The sequence below is a fragment of the Corvus brachyrhynchos genome, unplaced genomic scaffold (assembly GCF_000691975.1).
Source record: "Corvus brachyrhynchos isolate BGI_N302 unplaced genomic scaffold, ASM69197v1 scaffold346, whole genome shotgun sequence".
In the NCBI taxonomy this organism is placed as follows: domain Eukaryota; kingdom Metazoa; phylum Chordata; class Aves; order Passeriformes; family Corvidae; genus Corvus; species Corvus brachyrhynchos.
The window spans coordinates 2,213,497-2,230,039 of NW_008238644.1; the positions used below are offsets into that span (position 1 = coordinate 2,213,497).

A 16,543-nucleotide genomic window follows, 5' to 3' on the forward strand; every position below is an offset into this window, starting at 1 on the left:
AATTTGCAATCCTTCCACAGTTATCATGACCTCTTTCCCAGTGTGACCCTGATGATGCCAACTTACAGCAAAGGCTGCAATGAAAGTGCCACAACAAGGCAAAAGTACCCCATATGATGTTGCCAAGCACCTTGCATAAAGGATTTTTGACAGATGCCGTAACACAGCATCCTGCAAAGGGGTGAGACACCAGAAGAGGCTGCTGAGAGATGCTCACAGGCCACAACCTCTTTAGCCTTAGTCATTGGGTTATAGACCACAAAGAAAAATGCACGCGCACTGTGGTTATTTTCTTAGAAAAAAAATACTGTCTATAACAAACAGAAATAGAAAAAAAATGCTGCAGGCAAATAAATAGACTTTAGGCGGTTGTGACCACACAAATTGAGTGTCACTTGTTGTCTGTCTGTCCCTTGGGCTCCTGCAGCCATGTGGCATTATGGGGACAGGTAGTGAAGGGGGTTAGTGCTACTCCAGCTTGATCAATGAAGTAGAATGGAAAAGAGTTTTCTTTTAGTTATTCAATAGTTTGTTTCTAGGTTCTGTATCTTCAGCAGAATTAGGTCGGGTTTGTTGTTGGGAATCGAGCAGATCACACAGGTAATATAATCTTCAGTGTGTGGGGGAATCCCCATGATGCCAATGCTGGCAGAAATGCTTCCACTTCTCATGACCTATTTTTCACTTCAGCACTGTGACTCATTTAGCTTTGGGCCTGGAAATGCTTGCATACCTTATGGGTAGAAATATGTACAGTGATTTCACTGATTTCCTCGGGACAGTTCTTAGGAGGGAAGTTATTCATGCCATTTATTGCAAGCTTACATTTTGGGGGTCTAATTTCACACTATAATGAACAACTAACCTGATTATTTCACCTTCTTCCCTACTGTTTTCTGGAGTTGTGATATTGTGTCAGGTATGAGCTGTTTACATCATGCTTGTGTGCTAATGCAGACTTGTTGTTTGCTATTTATACACGATAATTCTCTTTAGCATAGCAGAATATTCCTGTTAAGGTATGAAGATGTCACCAGTGTGCTTCAATAGGGATTCCCACACATCAGCAGCTTTACAGAAAATAAGAATCATCAGTCACAGAAAATAAGGACCAAGAGAAAACTTAGTCTACCACACCTACACTCATCTCCCTATGTGGCAATAAGCATTTTTAAGCTGTACAGAACACCACTGCCCACCCGGAATCTATTCCATGATGTTAAAGCCCAAAATATCACTCTGGGAGCCATGTCAGAACACTGAAACATCAGCCTGAAAAAAGAAACTTCCAATTATTAACTACATAAGATTACAGAATGCTGTCAGATTATAGCATAATTTTTAAATTTAGAAAGCAAACAAGAAAAAACACCTTCTTATTTTATCTGTTGTTGGGCTTCCCATAGGAGCAGCTGTCCAAGCCCCTCTCAGAATACTCCAGGTCCTCTGCCCAAGAATCCTTTCTGGTGGAGATCAGTCTATAAACAGAGGATTCCACACTTAGAAATAGAGACCTTTCCTTCCAATGTTTTATTTAAACTTGAAGAGGGTGTGTAAAGCTTTTCTGGGGAAAATAGGACTAGGGAATAGAGTTGATCAAGAAATGAAATAGCTAATTATGTTTTGGAGGCATGTTAGAAATTAAGTAAAGCTTATTGTTTGTCACCTCCATATACTACCTTTTCTTTTAAAGTCTTATGCTCTAAAAAGTGTGCTCTGAACATTTTATAATCATAGAAGCTTGGCTTGCTGCATTGCTTTGAACTAGGACACAGTTTAATTTTTTGCACAGTGGAACCTGTGAAGTTCTGTCTTGGCCATTCATGCTCAGAGTGTTAGTGTTGGTTAGAAGCTGCATATAAATTGTTTTACTCCTTTCCCAGACTGCAGACACAGTTCAGCTGTCATCACAAACTTTTACATTATCCAATAAAAAAAAGGGATCTTTTCAACTTGCAAATTATGTTGTAAAGAGTTTTATCACACAGTATCACAAGGTAGGAAGCTCTTGAGATAAACTTTAGATGATTTTCTCTCTCAAAACAAATGTTTATGTGTCCCAGAGGGCTCTCTCATCTGGGGCCAGAAGTAATTTTTGACAACTACTTTTCTTCTAACAAATATGCATTTCCCTATCAGGCCTTAGATAAAAGCATTCCTGGGTGTGGCAAAGGCTTTTCACAAAAGCTAATCTTGACAGGTGATTTGTGGTGAGTTGATTTGAGTTGCTTTCTAAGTTGGACTTCTCTCCATGACCATGCTCTTAAACATAGTGGCCTCAAAAGTCTTTGTGAATGCCCAACACAACTTGAAAAAGATTTTATGTTCTTAGAGTGGCCAGCAGCCTAGAAAAGCCATCTAGGGTGTGAAAATGTGCCAGTCCTGCATCATTCTCCCGTTTCAGACATTATTGCTTCAGCCTGTGGAATGTCTTCTCCATCTCTAGACGTCTTTATGCATAGAGTTCTGCTTTAATCCTGAGAGTGGTATGGAAATATCACCACTCTGCACCTCAGAGTCTTGAATGATAAAGGGACTAACTTGGTAAACAAATTCCTAACAGAATACAGACCTGTACATAAACTTTAATTTCAATAGATTTTGAATCAGACTCTTGCAGATGGGTTAGTGTGCACTATTCCCCAGTCATTTATCCCTAAAAATGCCCAGTTTTACAGAACAAAGACCTCATTCTTTCAAAAAGCGCACTTCACCTGCATTCTACCAACATTTGAGAGAAATGCAGGTTGGGAAACTGAAAACCAGACAACTCAACATCTATTAATAATGCTACAGGACTATTTATATCTAACCTGAATGCTGCACTTCTGTAGCAATTTATTTTAATTTGAATTCAGCTTACTGCACTTGGCAAGTTTCTGTGAATTTGCAACGCACACATATAAAATTGGATAAAAACAGCTATTTTGGAGTAGTAAAATATACTGGCCATATGAGATGAAAATTTTTCTTTAAGCCAGGTAAGAATTAGTGGGAGTTGTAGCCCTGGAAAAGACTACACAGGAGTTAGATTTTATGGTCATTTTTCCCAGAAGAAGACATTGTTATTAAATTTTGCTGATCGGAGCCAGCAGTTTGCTGCAGATCAGGTTACAATCATTTATGTGTTTATGGGCCGACAAAACTCAGAAGTTAAACACTCCATTAAGTTACAGGGCAAGGTTCTCACATGGTGAAATAATGTGAGTGCATTAGTTTGCATCCATTTAGGGAAATTAGGTGTCTGAGTCCCTGGCATCTAACTTCAGAACAGGGACTTAAAATATGCTATTCCAACACCTTCAAATTCTAAGCTCATTTCAAGCACTCCAGCAAACCTAGCTGCCTTTAAAATTAATTCTGTACCAAAAATCATAAAAATAAATTTTATTGTTTTGAATTTTTTCAGCTAAAATCTGACGCACAATTTCTTTTTTCTAAAGTTTAATTTCCTACCTGACGCTCTCATCCTGTTGGACTCTGGATTTGCTTTTAGAAGGCTCTAGTTAAATCATGACTTTCAACTCTTCTTTCCATTTGACTGGACTCTGGAAACGGTGGTTCAGTAGTGAAATAGAGATTTATTTTTTTCCCCAGAGCATAGAAACTGTATCTTGGGACTACTGATGTTAAGAATCTTTGCTGTCTAAAGCCTCTCTATGACACGAACTGCTGAAGGAGTTAAGTCAAACATCCACTTGGGATTCTTGAAGGGCCTGTGAAACCATGAAGGGATAACAACTCCAAGAATATAGTCAAATTCTGTGCATCATGGAAACAATAAGAATTTTGCTTTTCCAGGCCAGAACAATGACTGAAATATTTCCATTTGGTTTAACAGATTTTTCCATGTGTCTCTCAGGATACTGTAGTCAAAACTACCATAAAAAATACGTGCAAGACTAGCCACTGAGGGCTAGAAAATGTAATTTGTACCCATTTGTGCAAAGTATACTACGTGATATGCTGCAGCTCAGCATTATCCAACAGGATCCTGAGGCATTGCTGGACATGTTGATCTTCTTGACTGTGGCCCTCCAAAATTACTTGGATAATTACCTTAAGCCTTGAAGATCCCATGTTTTCACCTTTCCAGGGACTAGGGTAATCCTGCAGGATTCTTAGCAGAAGGAAATTCAGCAACTGTGTCCACTGTAATCTCTAACTATACCATAACATTATATAGGGAAGTATAACTTTTCCAGTATAGAATGAAATTTGGCTGTTTGTCTTTTAATTACCTCCTCCCCCAGACCCAAACCACCTTCTAAAATGTACTCTTGAAAATAACTGGGCACTTGTAAATGATGATACTTATTTACACATATAATCTATTTTCTTACTTTTAATTGAAAAGGACAATATGAAGGACAATTGAAAGGACAGTATCTTGTTTGATCATTCAAAGAGCAAAACTACTGCAGTTTGCCATGAAAGAAAATGTTTTGGCAGCCTTTGGGCTGGTCTGACAGCAACTAACATGATCTGCAGCAAGCTACCATGATGATATGTTGCATTGACAGGCTGATAATCAAGGAGTGAAAACATCTGATAATCAAACCTCTTTGGAAAATGCCACAAAGGCATGTAGACATCATGTGTTTCTCCTCAAAATAAAAAATAAAAAAAGAAAATAACAGGCATTTGAGTCTTGACACACTTACTTTAGACAGTAAATATTTCTAGCACATTGTTTTTCAAAAAGTTTCCACCCGCGCTCAGAAGCACACTGCAAAATTTGGTATTCAAATGCTTGCTTCCTATGGGTAAATGAAGCTAGTAATTGAAATATAAACGTTTTGTCATGTAGGACTTTCTGGGTTTTTAGGCAAGAGGCTGTTCCATTATTCCAGCATAATAACCCTGAGGAGAAAACCACAACAGTGTGTCTGAAAATTTGCAAGTCCCTCAATGCTCTAAAATGTACCAGGTACTTGAGACTGCCACTATGTTTCTCAGGGCTAATTTTTCCTAATAAAAATAAGTCTCTGTGAATGTTAGTGGAGTTTAAAACACAATACTGTGTGGAGGGAATGTTTAGGATTTTAGACTTGTGGTACTGCTGCCTTTGTAACTGAATAATGACATTGCCACGAATGAAGGTTAAGAGGGCTCTTTACACTGTTTTATCTTGAAATCTGTGAGGGGGTTTGGGCCATTCACTCCTTGCTGATGATTATTTCTGCAGTTTTGGAGCAGCTTTGTACTAGGCAATTGGATCCATAAACTGCTATTGAATCAAACTCCAAAACAGATAAATTTAGTGGTGCCAGGTGGTCTGAACTCATGGAGCCAGTGGAACTGCAGCATCCATGACAGTAGCACTCATTCCTGCAGGGAGGGTTCATTCTGTGTCTCCACTTGCCAACAGCTCAATAGGTGTTGAGCTACCAGGACATGTCATCATGGCTTTGGTATATTTATTCTTCATCTGACTTGTCTGTGATTGGTGTGTGGATACATTTATCATTAGCAGAAATGTTCTTTAGTGGGACTTTACTGATGTAATCCTAAAAAAAAATCTTTATTTTTGTAATATCCAGCTAAAAATAATATTGTCAACATTTTGGGGGAAGAAAGATTATGTACACTCTCAACAATAAAATATTGGTTTTAGATAATGAGGAATACTGTTTTAAAGTAGTTCAAACAGATTAGATGTGTTTAGCAAAAGGATCTTTCTCTATTTTTCCCTATTACATGTTTAAGAAATTGGTTTGATCATGGATAAGACTCAGAAAAGAATGTTTGCAGTGATCCCTTTATAGAACACCCAACAGCAGCAAATTTCTATTATTGACAAGTTAGGTTTTAAATACTACTATGTAATAAATATTCATGTCACATACCCTTTCTTCTATCCTTAGGTACATTTTTAAATCCCAAAGGATCACTGCAAATATATTCTCCCTTATATTCTTTCCTCTTTCCTTTTCCCAAATTCATTCAACACCTGATATTTATTCTATCCTTATCCCTAAGAATTTTTCTTTCATTAGTGACTGAATCATATTCATGTTCATATTCATATTTGTATTCCTAACATATGTTCTAATATAACTAATAAAATAATACAAGAATTCTAATCATGATAAATAAATTCTGCTAAAAGAAGTGCCTAGGTCTCATGGTTGGTGTATCATCTTGTACACCCTGTGAGAAGCACTGCACAGATGCTGTGTTCAGGCCTTGCAAAACAAATCATTCCATGAATAATGAAAGAAAATGGATGCCAGGAAGAAAAAGGTATCTGGACATAAAAGGGGGAGTGTAAGCATTACCAATATGAGGAAGACTTCTGGAGAGCATTTTAGTGCCTTGCACATGGTGATGAACAGACTGCATTTCTTCTTGGAGCAGATTGTGAATTTCATTCCATGCATTCAGCCCCCAGGGCATAAGATGCTCGTACCTATAGGAGTGGGAAATGGGTATAAAACTCAAACTGCAGCCAGAGGACTGGGGATCTTGTGACAATTCCTGAACTTACTTTGGAATAGTTTTTCAAAGACTGTGTCCTTTTTGTTCAATTTTGGGGGTTTTTGTTTTGCTTTTTGGGTTTTGGGGGTTTTTTTGATGAAGATTTTTTTTTTTTTTTTTGAAATGAAGATTTCAGGCTAAAGAAAGACTGACAAGCAGAGATTAGGCTCAGGGCCATGTTGGCCAGGATCATCAGGCTTCTGGATACTGGCTTGTGTTTCCAACTGTAGAACTGGTCTGGGAATTGTGCATGAAAAATTCTGCCAAAAATTTTTTGAATCTTTACTCATTTTAATAAGCTGTGTATAGAAAATGAAAAGAAGCATGAAGCTCACCCACTTAAAAAAAGATGTACTTTGCTGAAATTTCTGCTGGAAGAAAAGAAAAAAAAATGTTTTCCTTAGCTATATTTTTTTAAAAAACTGCATGTGTGTTTATATAGATGCCTTTAAATTATGAAAATATTGTGATCCATGTAAATCACATCTAAGTACAATAGATCTTTCCATGCTATGTCTAGATACAGGCACAATTTATTTCTTTCCATTTGTGTCATGCACAGGCTCTTCACGACCCTCCTCAGTCACCACTCTACAATATCTCTTTTAGAGGGAAACTTGTTTTTATACCAGGTAAATTATTATGACAAAAACCAGCATATGCCATTCTATTAATAAGAAAATTATTTATTAAAACCAGCCAGATTAAAATTACCATCTTATTCTCCCAAAGATTAAGTTTCAGAAAGGAGCTGCCCTTACTTTACCATTTCCAGTCTAGTTTTTTCCACCCTTTTGTTCCTCCATATTCTCCATACACCAGACCACTTCACAGCTGAAATTCCAGTCCAGTGGGGAAAAAAAATGACATATAAGAACAATGTCAGCTCTTACACCTCTAAGCCTTTGGTAATTCATATACATTGACAACGTATGTGATGTTCCACAGAAGAAAAAAGTAATGGAAAAATCTCATAGAAGTTGGTAAAGAGACCTTGGAGTTCCTAAGGTTATAAAGAAACCTGTATGAATTGTTTTTCTTGGTCTCTCATTGTTAAATATTTTTCTTTTTCAGTACAAAAGACAGTTCTAGCGCAGTGGAAGAGACCAAATAAGAGGACCAAGGGAAATATTTGTTGCAGAGATCTGTAGAACAGAGTGCAAGAGTTGGGAGCAAATGGACAGGTAAGTCTGAGAAAGGTGCAGCAATAAAATCTCCTGATTTATGACCTTCTGGTTTAAAGAAGTAAATAAATAACAAATAAACAGGCCAGGAAAAAAAAAAAAGTGGAATAAGTGTTTAGGGACACTGTACAGGATTAATTTCCTTTCCCTGTTCCACATTATGTGTTCCAAAATACAGCCAACTTTTTTCTGTTTTCTCTGAAAGGTAAAGATAGTCCCTATGCCTTTCAACAAGACCATATTTTGTCTCTTTCCATTTTCCTGCTGCCCTGCAAATGGGAGGTATGGGCCAGCTGTGAGAAACAAAATGTTCTGAAATTAGGAAAAAACCCATACAGCAATTCACACAGCTTTTGTGAAAGGAGCATCGAAATCCTGCAATTTACTTACTGCAACTTTAGCAGCAATTAATACTAACATTTAGATGGTGAATATTAGCTGTTCTTCTGGCAGACTGAACTGTAACTATATTTTCTAGGAATGCTGTTTTCCTTCCAGTAGATGGATTTCATTCCTTTGAAAACCACCACAGTGTTTTTAAGACACGAAGTGCAGACAGTATTCTAATATATTCCTGTACAAAACAAACAACCACCAGAGCAGGCACTGAAGTCACCGTGGGATGAGGTGGATCCCAGGTCTCAGCTGCTCACAATGACCTGTCAGGAGCACAGAATTCCTGGCTCCGTCGATGCTGATGTGTCTGATAGCAAACGGTGCCTCTCAGCAGTTTACCAGCACTGAAAAAGGGAGGGTAATGTGGGCAGGGAGAAAGAGCAAAGGGAAGATATTGCTGCAATAATCTCCCTAGCTGGTGGTTTTCCAGGAAATGCCTGTTCTCCTGGAGTTTGCCATGGGCCTTCTCTGGCAAAGCCCCCAGAGCACAGGTACACAGGCACCTTGCTGCTTTCTTGGCAGCTCACGGGATTTTGTGGCACGTCCAGTCTTTGAGAGACCAGAGTGAGGCATATTGACTGGAGGCTGCAGTCCCCAGGTTATGTGAAAGAAAGAACTTTGCATGATGGTATATTAAAGTGTAAGCATCTATCATGATATTTTTAACAATAATAATCTGTTTAATGTGTCGTCAGTATTTCCTCCTGCTGCACAACTCCTGATTCCGAAACTATGCCAAAGCAGCATGGCTGTCCTCTGGATATAAAGACCTATCTCCAAAATACAGAGAGAAATCTCTCTTAGATGTCCAGTGTTTTAGAAAACTAAATTCTGCTCCCTGTAGTTACAGCTGAACCTTTCTAGTTGCTGTGTCAGTTCTGTCAACCTCTTGGCCTTAATAACTGCTCTTGTGCACCTCAAAGTATGAGGAGACCGCGCTAACACTTTGTATGTTTTCCAATATTAAAAATTTCCCAAAACCTGAAACCTGTAAGTGAACAAAAGAATTGTTTACAGTTGGATTCTGAAGAGTTTAGTCTTTGTAAACAGCATCCAAAGAACCTTACAACATATTATTTTCTCAACTAGAATATTTTGGGGTTGCCCAGGAAAATGCAGTGATAGATGGAGTAACACTGCCAGTAGTAGAAAGTATGTGGGATTAGGATATGCACAAACAAGATCCAGACTTGATACAAGGTATTTATAGTGAGTTAATTAATTTTTATTATCTTTAATTATAGCAGTTCTAGATTGCTTGTCCAAAGAGCAAGAACTGAGTGATATTTGTCCTTTATTTTGTATGCCTTGCACAACTGTGGTCTTTATTTACCTTATTGCATGAGCAATCAAGGTTGCAACCTAGCTGTCATACAATGATTGTGATAATTTTCAACATCTGTGTTTATCTGTAAAATTTTGGTGTACAATATATCAAAGTGTATTTATATGAGCTCTAATCAAAAGTTACAATTTATGCAACTTTTCTGTGAGGTGTATTTATTTCAAAGTCTTTAAATAATATTAATGCCACTAGGAATTAGAAAGGTAATGGACATCAGTATTATTTAAACTGTTGTATTTTCCTCTGCTGTGTCTCAGTGGGAATGCTGAGTGCCACACAAGAGCTATAATTGAGAAATCCCTTGCTCTCTGTGACTCTGATTGCTATTATGATTGGAATAATTTGCATTTTTATGAAGATACTATTCTGTCTTCAGGCATCCATGACTGTGCTTGATGTTTTGAAGATCATTTGAAAAGACACATAGAAATTATTTCCTTTTAGTGGAATGGCTCTTTACTTGCAAGCAAAAACAAATTATTTGGTTCAAAGGAAATAAAGAAAGTCTTATAAGTATCCGAAGAAGGAGCTGTTGGTAAACAATATCTCCAGAAAATTATTCCTCCTCAAATGCCTGCGAAGACACTTTACTAAAACCTTCTCTTGCAGACACACTAAGACCCTTGAAGTCTTACCAAGCAATAAAATTACTGGTAGGGTTAGACCCTTCCATAGCAGTGGGTCACTTCATCTCTCTGTTCTCCCTGGAAGTGCCTAATAAAGAACTCGTGGATTTTTTCACTTTGGAAGCCTGAGGCTCTGACCATGTGGCCTACACCTGGTTAACATACAGGTTTAGATTCTGGCTTAATAGAAGCAATGAATTAGTGGTACCACCCTGCAACTGCCATTCTCTGTTGTCAGGAAAACCCCTTTGTAAGAAAGCAGACTGAAACCATACAGCTGAGGCTTTGGTATCCCTTTCACCCCTCTAGATTCACAGTGAGAAATATTTTGTTCTGCACTCAGACTATGTTGAAAAGAGAATGATTAAACTTGAGAGAAGTTTGATCGTTGTCTGTGACTACATGCTAAAATATGGCTCTCCGTTACCCTGCAACCATAGCTACTTGTACAGAGGAAATCATGTGGCAATGGAAATTACACACCTCTGACTAATCGTAAACATTATTTACAGACTTTTTCAATTTCATTATTGACCGCCTTGGAGCCTGCAGAGTAACAGACTCAAAACAGCCAATGTAGACCAGCTGGCACTTTTCTGTTGTCTTTAAAGCTAGTATTAGAGACCTAAAAATTCCCAGGTATTTCGTGTGATCTGAGAGTTTTATGCATAACCATAATAATTTCTGTTGGGCCTTTCTCTTTCTTTTCACAGAGGAAAAAACTAAGACCTCACTCATGTAGAAAGAACTCTTCTTCTAATGCTGCCTCAGAGCTTTCTTAATGTAATATGCATCCCAGATTAATGTCTTAATATTGCTTTAACCAAGCTAACTTGTGAATTAAGTGTGTGGATTACAGAGAATCAGTTAATTTAACTGCAGCGTCCAAATGCAGTGTCCATTCTGAGCTTTGAGTGCATCAGACTTACCAAAAGAAACTGCATAGCTGTGAATTGGCAATATTCACCACCTTAACCTCTCTCACAGAGGCACCCCAAATCACGATTAATCAAAATTCATGCATGAATTTAAGGCACAAAGCACTCTTGGCACTAAAGGCTCTAAGACAATTTCTGAGAAACTAGAACCAAGTACATTGGTTCATCTATAGTGAAGTCTTCAGGCACATAATAGACTAAATGATACTCTTTTTCCCCCCACTAATTTTATTACAGCGTTGTTCTTCATGCCCTGTATAATTAAAATTCTGTCATCATCTCCATTATGAACCTCCATTTTTGCTGGTTTATAACCTTGTCCATAATTTACTCTGAAAGGGAGGCTGTGGTATGGGATTTTGTCACAATCAGGGGTTCTTCTTGTACTGACTAAAAATAAACGCTAAGATTTTCAGGAGTGATTAATCAATTGCACCCCTCTGGTTTAAACTGGTAAAAAGGTTATGAATCTCCAAGGGTGAGCAGAAGAATCTGTCTTTTCTGCAAAACAAATCTCGCTGGGCACCCATTTTCAAATTGTTGCTCTTGACTAGTGAACAAAATAAGTTTGTTCCCTTTTTTTGAAACTCAGGCATCAGCAGAAATTCAGTATTTGGTGTCAGATGCTCACTGCAATGTTCTGATACAAAGGACCTTCCTCTTTCCAAGTAGAATTTGCCATCCTTGGCTTCTTGTTTTCTTGCACTTAAAAGCAAGTGCATTGTCTGAGGGAAAATACATCACAGGTGTAGCAGTTAATTTAAATATGAAACACTAGTATTTAACTTTCCTTCTGCAGGTATAGAGGCACAGAGTAAAGACTTCCTAAATGAATACTCACACAAACAGATAGAAATGTTATGAAGATACAGTCTGGCTATTTTATGATTGTTTCTTGCACAACTACTGATTTTGTAATTGTGTATTGCAAAGCCTTATAATGATTTGATAGAACTGCAATTGGTCCTTGTAGGCCTGGTTTTTACAATTTTCTTAGGCAATGAAATCTGAAACTATTATGCAAAGGACACAATCTACTTGAGCATGATCTACATGATCATGACAAGCTATAAAATGTCCATTCTTCTGTAGACCACGACATTTTAAAATGTTTTTGTTTTTGTGGTTTTCTGTTACTGTGTTTACCCTCCCATATCTCAAAAACACTAAATGGTGCCATTACTTTAAATCACAACTCCAAGTCATCCCTTTTCTAATGGGAATTGAGCTAGATCCAAGATAGCAGTATTCCTATTCTTCAGAGAGATTGACCGGGTCAGTTCAGCTTCATACCTTTCTTAAACCCATTCAGTTGCTTTACTATCCTTCAGCCTCAAATCAGTAGTTTTCCTGAAATCTGGGCCACAGCAGATCACAAATGATTGCTATGGCCATAACTATTTTCTGTGAAAGTAACAGAGGGGAAACAGGGAGAATTGTGAGGAAAAGATGGAGAAATAGAGGAAGGGAACCTGTCCTGTTCTCTAGTCCTCCCTGCATTTGAGTGGAGGAAATTCATACCCATTTGAATGTCCTCACTGCTGCTGACATAATCTGCTTTGCTGAATATCATGGAGAGTTGCAAGAAGGGCAGATATACCACGCAAAGAAGCATCAGCTAAGGAGAGTCATATTTAGATTTGCTGTTAATTCAACTGAGCACTTGAAGATGTGTCTGGGTCACCCAGTTTTGAGAGGTAGGTGTGCAAGTGTTCAACATTTGGCACACATTTTCCTGAATATGTGGGGCTTTTTTACAAGGTTTTTGAGCATTTATGGCTTAAGAACTGCTTAAATGCTTTTTTTGAGTTGGCACTGGAATGAAAAAGCAGTCACAGAGAAGCTGTGAATTAAAATAAAATACCTGCCTTGTTGAAAGGGAGTCCTTGAGTTCTCAGTCCTGTGCTGAACTGGGATGTGCACTGTCCATCCTGTCATACCCCTGCACTCTGACAGCGGGGGGAAAGGCTCACAGGGAGGTCACTGAAATAGGGGAGCAGTAGGACACTATTCTGTGTGCCTGGCAAAAGAGAGGTGGCTGGTTAGGAAAGATGGAGCAACACCTACAAAGAGTTTAATGTTAGGTACATTTGGTCACCTGCCTCTGGCTGCCACTCCAAAAGGATCCTAAGCAATGCAGGCATTGATTTCAGTCTATGGCTCTTACAGATGAGAAAGTCTCAGGCACATTTTTAGCAGAAACATAAAAATGCTGACATCTTTTTTCTTTCTTGACTGCTCCATATATTATGCTGCTAATAGATGCCTCTCTTGAATTTCAGACAGTAAAAATAATTACCACAATTTCTCTTTTGCCTCTCCCCCTTCCCTTCTGATGGCTTCTGAGTCTCTTTGAATGAAGGCTTGGCTGCATAACCAGGCCTGCATAAATCACATCAGCCCCTGTGTCTGTGTATGGAATAGCAGCACATGCAGGTCTCCTACGCACAAGAGAGGATTAAGAACAGATTAAGCACATTGATTCTGCCATTCCCCCAGTGTGTGCTTCATCTAACTATTCTGCTATACACTTGGCACATTTGTGATTAAAGCCTGTGTACACAGATGAACATATTGTAAGCAGATAGAAAGAAAGCAGCTATTAAAATTAGTTTGAATTACTTCTCTTGCTTGCAAAAAATAACCAACTGACTCGTCTCCAAATCAGATCATTTATCTTGAATTCTAGAAGCAATCAGAAGTATTTCTAAATATCTTGTCTTCCCAAACAAGGAATTTGAAGGAAAGACCCCTGTAAGAAGCGCAAGGAAGACAAAATGAGAAAGGGAAATTATTCCTTCTGGGACTAAAAACTCAAATTTGGTGATCAAAGGCAGGTCTTTCAATGTGTTTATTCTGTAAGATTTTCAGTCTGTGGGAGTACAGGGAGCTCAGCATCCCACAGGATGTTCCAAATCAGTCAGGATTAGCCCTCTGGGTCTAGAACAGTGATTGTAGTTCCTATTATTGTAGGAAGATGGTCTAGAATTACAAAATTTAAATTTTCTTTGTTGCCACTCTGACATTGAACAGACAATACTAATATTTTCCTTCCATGTAGATCACCAGCTTGAAAATTTGTCCTTGGGTAGTGAGCTGGCCTAAATTCCAGATCCTAACAATACTGTGGATAATGGTAAAATTAAATTTTCATTTTACTGCTATCCTCCAATATAATCCTGACATTATGCAGCATGCCTCTGTGGCATGAAGGGTAACTGCATTCTGGCTCCATTTATAAGAATGCAGTAAGGTGAGTGAAGCAAGGGCTTATTCTCCTCCATTCAGCACTTGGGAGCCTGCATCTGATCAATGCCTGGGTTGGGGCTTCCCAGCCCAAGGAATTGGCGTCCCAGGTGGACATCAGATGTCAATGGTTCAGGGTCATTAGCAGCCTCACTTCATTTCAACATGAATCAAACTCCAGGTTCCTTTGTTTTGAGTGCTCAGGCCAGATGAGCACCAGAGATCACTTCCTACCCAAACTGTTGTGAAGCTTTTGTTCTCATTTACACTGTCTGTCAACCAAAACTTGTGGCCATTTAATTATTGCAATATTAAAGGAAAATGTCTTCATACTGTGGTCTAGGACCTTTTCCCAGTTATTTTTCTCTGTTTGTTTCCTACCTTAAGTCTCCTTTCACGATCTCTCTACAAAGTATTGAAAACACAAGGACAACTAATAATCTATAAAGGGCAGAATAAATTAATAGACTTTTTTTCAGGAAAATAATTACAGATTGTTTTCATATTTCTAATTGTGTTATTAGTTTTCAAATTTAAGGTCATAGGATTTTTATTTATTGAGTGAGAGGTTGTTTGGGGATTTTTCTTTTAATTTGTTGGTTTGGGGTTTTTTTCTGCCAAATGCTATCTTCTGACATTAAAGAAAAGTACTAGGAATATTACGTTTCCATCACTTCAATTGTTTTATACCTCTTCAACCTAACTGCCATTTCTTTTTGCTTCAAGTGCCAGCTATTAAATACACTGGCAATTGGACTGTAAATTCTGTCAGTGGGAGCCCTTTTCCAGACAAATATGCTATCCAGGTGCTCCAGAAATTTATTGTTCAGTGCGAATTATTAAAACCAGAAAGTTGCTTTATTACTTTGACAGTCTTGTATTTGAAGTTGTTAATACCCAGAAAGAAAATGCAAAAGAGCTTTAAAATGGAGTTACGTGGTACAAAATAAATTCTAAACCTGACCAGATGGGATATTTGGGAGGTGACCATTTTAAATGCCCCTTTCCCTGTTGTTTTAAGAGTTTAATGGGCTGGAGAAGATAGCTAAAGTGATTGACAGAAGTATCAACATCAGAGAATATATCCACATCCTCCTGTACTACATCAATCCTACAGAATTAGCAATGGTAATTCAGCTTTTAGTTGTGATTCCTAGAAGGCTGTAGCAAAACACTTTAGTGAGTGCTGTGTATATGAAAAATAGAAGAAAATAAAATTACTGAGATTTCTATATAGGCACTATGAACATTGTGTAAGCATTAGTTGCCTCCCAAAAAATAGGAAAACAGCAGTGAATTTGAATGGCTACATTTAAATCTGATTTTTAGCCTTTTTCTTTAACACATAAGGAAGTTCAAGTATTAAATAAAAATGAACCTTGTCTCTCCATCTGAACTGAGACTCAGAATAACAATAGAAAGCCCACATGAGTTCATTAGGAAGGAGGCTGAGTAAAACTTCCTGACAAAATAGACACTCTTCACCCTGTATCTTTCTAATATATTCAACGAACAGTTGCAACTAAAAGATAAGTGTAGGCTTATCCCAAAATTGGTTTTTAATTGTTATCCTCCTCTTCTCACATACCTTAGCGCTCCTTTTTTATTGTCTCCTTACTGTGTTGTTCACATAAACAGGAACTAAAAAATGAAGACACACACCTTCTTGAGCTGTGTTGTACCAAATGATGCTCTTTCTTCCTGAAAAAAGCATTTATACTGAAAAGCATCTTTTTTTTCTTCACCTTAGCTCATAAAACCTCTATGCACTTGGTTAATATGACCTTTAGTGAAGTGACTAAGGAGAGGAGAGTGGTGAGGACAGGGACTAGGAGGAAATAGCAGGAAACATAGCTAAGGACTGCAGCTATGTGTGAAGCCTCCAGGTCCTTTCATGTTTTATTCTACTTAAGAAATGCTCAGCCCCTCTATTAAAATTCTTAAATGCACCACAGCACTAAAATGGTTGTGGTACTTTGAAGTTTGTCTTAATTAATATGACTATAATTTGTTTCCAAGCAAATACCAGCATTGACAGCTAAAGCTATCATAGAGAGCAATATCTAGAAGATGCTTTGAGACACCTTTTTTTGTTACTCTTTTAATCCTTCTAAAAAGAATCTTCTGATCACCCCAAATTACAGGCTTCAGAAAGTAAAATTTCTTAATTTCTTGATGGCTAATCTTTTTCCTCGGCTTTCAAACCATAATAAGGTTTTATTTATAAATTACCATATCTTGTCTGAATGGTAAAAGCAGAAGAAGAGCCTCATGTGCCCTTATGTGGATTCTGCAGCACACCCAATCAAGACATCGTTTGCACACTCT

General features: G+C 37.9%; 1 long non-coding RNA gene across 1 annotated transcript in view; it reads right to left on the reverse strand.

Annotated features, from left to right (window-relative positions):
- LOC108447464 overlaps nucleotides 1-16,543 on the reverse strand; it is a 20,961-nt gene that overhangs the window by 1,341 nt on the left and 3,077 nt on the right. Inside the window, exon 2 of the long non-coding RNA XR_001863042.1 lies at nucleotides 6,282-6,412. This is a non-coding gene — a long non-coding RNA (uncharacterized LOC108447464). The remainder of the gene's footprint in view (nucleotides 1-6,281; nucleotides 6,413-16,543) is intronic.